The sequence below is a fragment of the Stegodyphus dumicola genome, chromosome 3, assembly GCF_044657685.1.
Source record: "Stegodyphus dumicola isolate Sdum_Otavi_A_Nest chromosome 3, ASM4465768v1".
NCBI lineage: Eukaryota > Metazoa > Arthropoda > Arachnida > Araneae > Eresidae > Stegodyphus > Stegodyphus dumicola.
Window position 1 is genome coordinate 192,354,916 of NC_140770.1, and position 9,380 is coordinate 192,364,295.

The window sequence follows — 9,380 nt, forward strand, 5'->3', positions numbered from 1 at the left end:
TAAACAAACCTCACTGTAATAATTGCCCACCCGACAAGTACCCACATCGATGAAAGCGGACATTGATAAAATCCATACCGACAAAACCTTACACCGATGTATATGTTAAGTTGAAATTAATAATTTTTCCCAGTTACACAAAAAAGAATCATAAAAAAGATTAAATAAAAACTTAATTAACTATATTAAGTTAATAATAAATAATTGGAAAATAAATTATAGTAATGGGACATGGTACCTAGAGACATCAAATATTGAATAACGTAATTCTCCGCCCAAGTATGGGCACCTAGAAGCCCGAATTTTGAATTTTGAATTTGTTTTATTATCGATTTCATATTTTGTAAAATTTAACGACTTTTTGATTGACAAACTCAACGATTTAAAAGCGAGAAATGGCAAGACTGTACGGAAAAAACATTTTTATCCGCAGCGCCCGAGATTATCTGTCGAAAAAAGATATGCTGTTTTTAAATATTTTGTGAAATTGCTATTGGATTGAATTTTATGTGTTTTAAGTGAGAAAAAACATGATATTTAATAAATAAAGTAACACACTAAACATTAAGAAAAGTCCTTGTGCGCGTAATATAAAATATGAAAGTTTTTGGATTTTAATTTTCTCCTTTACTTTATTTCGTACTTTGTAGGAATTTAAAACCTCAGTGCTACAAAACCCACTTGACAAAGCGTATGATGTTTTAAGTTTCAAGTTCACCCAGGAAACCCGAGGACTTAAAGAAATTTCTTGCCCGGGTCCTAAATAAAATATTTTGTCCTCCATGCACCAGAGCATTGCCAGTTGACAAAGCATAAAATATTTAATTTTTTTTCAAACCTAATTTCTGTGGTATAAATTAACAAATCAAACCATCTAAAAGCAACAAAAGCAGTTATACATTGCAAGGAATAAATATCTGAAGTTCCAAAGAAAACTGGTTTTAAGAGAAGTTTGTTGTGTAATTTACAGAGAGTAAAATACTTACTATGCACAATTTATTTTAGCTGTATTTTTTAAAATGATAATATATTATCTTTTTTTAAAATAATTATTTTAGTTGTCTGCCCGCGAAGGCGACTAGTTTCTTAAATAAGCAACATTTATCTTCCTTTTGCATTTACAATGTTAAAAAAGATTAATTAATTAAAAATAAAAATTTAAAAAAAAATCTTAGAAATTTGTTATTACAGCCCCTGAAAACCATTTTATTCATAAAAATGTGGATCAAATGAAAAAAGAAAGCAGATCTCTCTTGTCATAGTTTGTAATAAATATGTCGAAAATGGCTTTCTTTGGCCATTAACTTTCTCACTTAGCGAACCATTAACCCAGGAGGCGGTCTCCTACCCCCCCCCCAAAGTCACCCTTCTCATTGACAACAAGACATGCAGTAGACATGGTTTCTAACTTAGAGAACAAGGGAAGCCGTGTTTACGCCATAACTGTTCGATTATTTCTCTTAGCCAGCCGCTGTGACAGAGGATTTCCCCCAGCTTACGTTTCCGACGATGTTTACCAATTCCTATCAAATTTACGAGGGAAGCAAAAAAGGAGATTTAAACGGAAGTTCTAGGCAAACGTAGGCACAACAGAATGTGAAATCCAGCCGTTTGCAATATATTATTTTTTTAGTGTTAAGCATTTCTGCGAAATAAAATGGATCTTCGGAGACAGTGAGCGACATTATAGAAAGCTAGAGTAGCGGTGATATATCGCTTTAATAGTTTTCACTTTAGTATGTAGTTACATAACTATTATTCTTATATATGGTGTTTTGAGCTGGACTGTTTTCTTAACCACATTTTATGTGAAAAAATAGTGCTCAGTTCACAAATACGCAAAACGTGTTCTTTCAGAAAATCTCAGAGTTAGATTTTCTCTGAGGATTTTCGTCTCTATGGATGCAAAATCTGATGTCTACACCACATGACGTCCTTGTACGGAATATTAAATTATACGCATTTTTTCATGCATTTCATTTAAACTTATTCAATTAAATCTACTTCGTCGATAGCGCATAAACCGCAATAGAATAAATGCACTCTTTAAAATTCACTATATTTGTATACTGTAGCGACACTCTGGCGTTAGGTTTACTTACCAGCGTTATATTTCGTTCATATTATAACTCAGAATGTACAAAATTTATATCATTTGAAGAATACTATAATAAAGCTTAAAGCTAGAACGATGTATAAAAGAAATTAAGGAAACAAAACAAAAAAGAAACAGTTTTTCACAGACGATTTAGTATTTCTCATTCAATTAATTCAGTTCTCACTTCGTGACAAGGCAAATATACATGAAAACTGTATTAAAAATTGCGAAGTAAATCTTAAACACTTATTTTCTCGAAAAAATTCCAAAATAATTAAGCATGATTTAATTCGCAATAATAAATGAAGGCGTTATCTTTGTTGTTGCGAAGCTTAGTCTCTCTAGATTGGCAACAAATCTACTATTCTGCTGTTTCAAATGTAAACAAGCAATGGCCGTCATGGCAAAAATTATTAGGCTTAGCGGCACTTAAACACCTTTTAAATTGTTGATAATTATAAAAATATTGCATACAGATTTACTAAAGGCATAAACACCTTAACCGGAAGATAAGAAAAGCATAATTTAATAATTTTTTAATGCAAAAAATGCACAATTTACAAACATATAAGAGTAAAGGAACTGACATCACCGAGCCGGGTAGCAGAGTGGATATAAAAATAAATATATTTATATACAATTGTGCGACCGATTGCAACCAAAATACGAGATGCACATCTACATGTTACAGCAGTCCTATATACAAAATTTCAATGTTCTGAGGCTACTCGTTTTTCAGTTATGCGAGATAAGTACGTATGTACGTACATACGTTGGTACAGACGCCACGAAAAATTCTCTTCAGAGTTCATTTTAAAGCAGTTTTATAATTTTTTTGGAGGAAAAGAATCTTTTATTCTGTCCTTAAGTACAGATGTCAAGCGAAAACATCGTTAAATTGCAGTCGATAGCGGTCAAATGGAGATTTTCATTGAAATATGATGCCTGAAACTTTTCGCGATTACAATACTTCCTTTTTACTTCGTACAAAGTAAAAAAAAAAGCGAAAAAAAAGGAAGTAAAAAAAAAAGCGTCAGACAAAAAAAAGGAATTTATTGGTAGTTATTTAATTAAGAGTCATTTATCAGATGATATGTTTAGATGATAGCTTGTAGCTAAGAAATTCAATAACTCAGGGAAACACAATTTTTTTCCGAGAATTAACAAAGGCAGCATGATTTTAGATAAGTGAAGACGAAAAATATAAATCTACTTTGCAAATACTTTTAACAGTTTGAAATCAGTTCAACAAAAGATATAATTTTTTACTTCCCTTTGCGGGTAAATTTCTACATTCTGAATTATTTGTAAGGCAAACATGGAAGCAATTGTTGACTAATACCCTTACTTTATGCAGTTTGCCTTCTTTGTGTTGTCTCAATTATTTATCCACTGGTTAGTCATTCCGTATCTCAAACATTTTCAAACAGCAAGCAGCTTGAAGGTAAAAATGCCCCATAGAATATAACCATATAAAACCCATAGTTTTATGGGTTTCTATCGACGTTTACTGGCTTTTGTTGGTCTCTGTGGGTTTTTCTTACTAGTTTCAAAATGCCCCATAGAAACCAGTAAAACTTTCTACTGATACCTAGAGAATTTTTGTTGGTCCCTACTGATTTTTACTGTTTTTTATTGATCTCTGTGGGTTTTTCTTACTGGTATCAATTGACATCCATACGACCAACATCAATGTCAGAACTTTCTATTGGTTTGGATTGGTTTAAATTGACTTTTACTGGTTTTCTTACTGTTATCAATACAATAATAAATCTTCTGTTGGTTTATATGGGTTTATGCTAATTTTCTATCTGACGTTAATAGACTTGTAAAAAATAAAATTAATAGAATGAAAAGATCTTTTTATGACCATCAGAGTAACCTGGAAGCGCAGGTGGAGGTTTTAGAGAGGGTTTTTACTAAATACGCTTATTTATTTGATTTTAATTTTTTTTCGGAAACAATAACAGTAATCATATACAACACATACAACGAGGTCTCTCTAAGGCGACCAGCCGCAAAAAAATGCATATTTGCAAGTGGTCGCCTTAGAGAGGTGATGCTACATACCAATATACACTCACGTTCTCAGAAATAGGTTTATCTTTTAGAGGTAATCGTCTTAGGGAGGTTGCATCTACGAAATGAATCTCTCTAAGGCGGCCAGCCACACTTGCAGAATTTTCTTTGGGAATGGTCGCCTTACAGAGGGAATGTTCAATACCAAAAAATACTTATGTTTTCAGAAGTACTGGTTTCTTTCAGAGGCGGTCATCTTAGGTAGGTGGTTTTTGCTACGAGTTGGTTCTCTGAATACACACACATATGCACTTACATTTCTGATATTACAAATAAACACCGGTATCAACCAATATCTCTTTAACGCGGCCAAGTTCATTCACAGTCGTAAAACTATTTTCTCCGTGTTAACGCTGACCATGAGGGTAAAAATTTCCCTCCCTTCCCCGCTCTCAGAAGTTTCCCAAACATGCAATGTGGCGCCGTTCTGGTTAATATTGTGCGACGTTTGTGTTATGGTCTTCGTGGATGTAGTAATGCAATATATAATTTACTATTATTTACTATATTACAAATTTTCTATGTTTTACTGTTTAGAAATTAGTAATAAATAATAAAATACCAGCACTGACTATGAATGTGAAAGAAAGTACCACTAAAGCCATGCACGTGTAATCGTGTCTAATGTTTGAGAGAACTTTGCTGATATCTGACTAATTCTGAAATAGAGTTTCTGTGCGGGAAACTGATTTTCCATCTTTACTTTTATCCTAAAAAGCAATGTGCTGAAAGATTGAAAAGTGATAATTTCAGCCTTGATAATTTGGATCATTGTATTTACGCCAGATGCACAATAAATTTTTTGCATTCTACTGAAACTGTATTTTTTAAAATTTGTTTTTTTGATTAAAGTTTAGAAATACTTTTTAAAGCTTGTTCATGTAGATGCTTTATCATTTGAATATTATGTGTTGAATATTTAACGTGTTTATTATTTATTGAATGAGGTAGACAAGACATACAAGCTTAAGGAATCGTTTTTCCTCATTACTAAAATTATGTGAAAAGTTTTCACAGATTAACTGTGAAAATTTAAAAATTTAAAGCTGATTTTTGTTGTTTGACTTTTAAACTAATATGCGTGTTTTGGAGTTACCTCAAACGGAGTGAAAAAGTGCTTCGAAAATTTGGTTTAAACGCATGCAAAAGTTTATTGATCTTCATAGACACTTTGAAAAAGAATAAAATCAATTTCGATCATAATTGCCTTTTTTCATTATAGGGCCAAAAATATAAATAGCAGCCATCCTGTAATTGGTTTATATTAACATTTAATATCTTCATTTTTTTAAATACTAAAAATTTTACAAGCATATCAGAAGGCAGAACTACTAAGGATAGGCTAGTAATACTGGTTTTCAAATTAAAGGATAATTATAAAAGTAATGCTAACTGTACAAAGACTGATTAAAATTCCTGACAGGACCCAAGCTAATTATCTACCGGCTTGATAATGGTTTCTTCATACCACCTTGATAAATGGCATTCCAGTGCTGAAATGAAAGATGATGATTTTGACCGGCAAGACAATTAACTCGCTCCATGTTTAAAAATCAATTTAAAATTCTTTAGATAAGCTTTGGGAATACTCAGGTATTTGGAGACGTTTATCTGTAGTCTATAGGTACTTTACTTCTCGCCTAAATACTATCTTTCTCACAAACATAAGAAATTTTGATCATTTTCAGATGTAGAGCAATTTACGTTCAATAAAATTATATGCGCATATCCGAAACGTAAATTCGGATCCCTTTCTTAAATAATTTGTTCGCTTTCGACTTATTTGCGTATTCTGTTTTGGTATTCAATGGCCTATAATTACCATAAATATTCAGTAGAATTTTAGTCAGGCTTTGTATAATTGGCGTCTCGTCTCAGGATTTACAGATTCTCTTTAATTCTGAACACTTTGAGAAGTGTGTATTTATTCACTTTTCTATCATGAAATAAAAATTACGCATCAGAATAAGTTTAAATTACTTTAGAGCATAAAATGGACTAAAGTTGCTCAGATAGGAAATATTTTAATCTATTAAAAACAAAATATTTATGAAAAGAATGTGATTTTTTGAAGTTATTATCGCTTAGATCATAGAAATGAAGAGAAAAGTACTGAAGACTCAACTCAAAACTTTATTCTAACTGAATACGTCACCACTTGGCGAACGAGCTGGGTCATTCTAGAAAATGGAGAACATTCTCCAATAAATGGAACATAAACTAAATAAAGTAAGAGAAAGAAAAATTATACAAAACCAAATTTTATGTGACTTTCCTTTGACGAATTTCGAAATCATGACGTCCCGTTTCCGAATATGATGTTACCCACAGAGCCACGATGTACACGGCCGAAAGGAACAATTGTCGCTACAATATTATAAAAATTATCCTTAAATTCAGAAATGTCCGACTGAGATCGGAAGATGGGACTGAAACACTATCTAAAATAATTAGTTATATTCAGTCTCATAACACGTTAACAAGGAAATATAAAGTAACCTCAAATATTCCAAACCAAATCCTGTGTTCAATTTAATAACTAGTATGACACTGTATGCTAATCCATTTTTATGTATAAAACATCAGGTAACTCAGCTTTGAAATCAGGTAACACACATAAAGCTATACTAGCAACACATAATTATTCTTTGAAATATTTTTAACGAACAAATTTATGAAATGTAAAAATTACAACCATTCTATAAGTAAACGTATTGATGATAATATTTTCTATTATTTGTAATTTAAGAAATTTACTTTTGAATTGTATTAAAATACAGACATTTGCTGTAATAGTTTAATTTCTATAGTAAATAAACTTACTTCTTTTTTGTTTAAAAGACACATTTATTTTTGATTCCATGCTTCTGGAGTACATAATCCTAGGATGAGATACGTTTATAAGCCAACACTCTGTGTAATGAAAAGACATGATGAAGTCATACAATGATATGCGTATGTCCAGCTCTGTTTAATGAATATAAAACGCTACTGCTTTAAACAACAGTGGTTCCTTGAGATACGAATGCCCAACATACGAGTTTTTTGAGATACGAGCAGTCACTAGGTCCAGTTTTTGGCCAGAATTTCAAATCAAAATTTGAGCGTTGGTGACATCACAGTAGTTTGCGCGAGCAAGAGTCGCTAATCTAAACTTTTAAGGATTTAGACCTGAAGAGGAAGTGCTGGAGAAGATTGTGTATCTCGAAAAGTCGATGGGCCTGGAAGTGGATGAAGGGAGATATTAAAGAGCTTGTCACCGGACAATCCAAAGGACTGACGACGGAAGAGTTGATGGAACTACAGACAAACAGCAAATGGAATTTCTGTAAGAGATTGTAGAGGAGTCAGAAGGAGAAGAGGCTATCTCTTCAAGCGAGATAAAGGATGTGTTGGCAATGTGGAAAAGTGTTTCTGACTTTTTCGAAAAGAAGCACCCCGAAAATGTTGTAATTGTTGGTCGTGCAGCGACGCTATTGAATGACATTTTCTAAACTCATTTCAGAAACATTCTAAAAGAGAGAAAGAAAAAAGCTCTTGGGGCAGGTTTTCTATTGAAACTACCTTCGAATGAAAGTGACGGAAGATGGCAAAAAAGAAATGAACTGCTGTAGAAGAAAATAAAATTAAGCAAACATTAAAGAGTGGGGAATTTTAATACGTATGTCATACACTAATCTAATACGTATGCATCAGTTTATTTCTTTAAATTATATTTTAATAGGTTTTATTAAAAATTATAGTAGTAGGTTTTATTTTTTTATATATAAGATTTGTTCATTATAAACATATTTTTTTATGTTGAAAACATTTACTAAAAAAAAACAGGAAATGATTTTTTTTCGGGGGGGGGGCTGGCATGAACTAATCACATTTAATTTTATTTCAATGGGAAAAACTGATTTGGAATATGAGAATTTTAATTTATGAGCTCGAACACGGAAAGAAGTAAACTCGTATCTCAAGGTACTACTGTATTAGCATTAATCTATAAAAATGCTGTGATATTTTATAGCTGTGAAAGGTTTTATGATACTGTGTATTTACATAAACTAGGAAAATTATTATAACATTCCTCCAAAGAGAACATAAAAAATACTTAAAGAAATCTAGCACTGTATAAGATATTGGACAATAGTTTTCAAACGAAAAGTAAGTATCTTATTAAATTTAAAAGTCAAGAAGAGAAAACTACAAACAGTTCATTTCATGATAATAATAACTCTTGGATGATTCAGGGCAAAGTAATTTTTATCCTGCTAAAAAAATTAATGAGCTTAATGAAAGGAAATGATACATGTATCATGAACATGTAAAATATTATTTTGATGTATGAATTAATAATGGAAATTATTAATTGGAAGGAGCAATGAGTGAATGCAAAGCATCGCACGAAAAGGAATAGTATAATCTCTGAAGTCATATTTGTCAGGCGAAGCAACAAAAAACGAACGGGTTTTATGATAATGCGTATTGTTATCATCGACTATAATTCGATAGTATTAAAAATTATTAATGATGACGAATGAAAAGTTTCTTATTTTCGTAAAGTTTAATTTTAAGGATTGGATTAATAAGTTCTGCATTATAAAATTTTCTCGCTATTTCTCATCAAACTATGAAAATAACTATTCAAGAAAAAGATCGTAAATATTAAAAGCACAGCTAAAATATTTAATTTTTTGAGCTCGGATTTGAAGTAAACTTCAATCGAATTAAATAAAAGATGCTGCAGCTTTGAGCGAGAAAAAATACTCTTCTTAAATTAAGACTTTTATGCAAACTTTTCGAAATCCGTAAGAGAGGCAGTTGGAAAGAATGCATTAAGTGTTAAATATGCGTTGAAAAAAATAGAGAATGGATATGCATTTTAAGTTAAGGGTACGTCACGTTCATAAACGGATGCTGCGCGTTAATAATATTTATTCAGTTGCATAAATAATTTAGATTGCTTAGTAAGTATTCTTTCATGTTCCTAAGAGGATTAGAAAATACTTTTTTCCGTTCATTTTCATTTCAAATTTCAGTCAGAATAAGTAATAAATTTATATACGATTTTTTGCAATAATAGCTTCCAACTTAGAACGTAACTAAACTATTTCAGCCAACATATTAGAACAAAGAACGCAAACTAATTAATTCTCTCCATACGAAAATGAAGAATGAAATAATGTATGCTTTACAAATTAGACATGAAAGAATA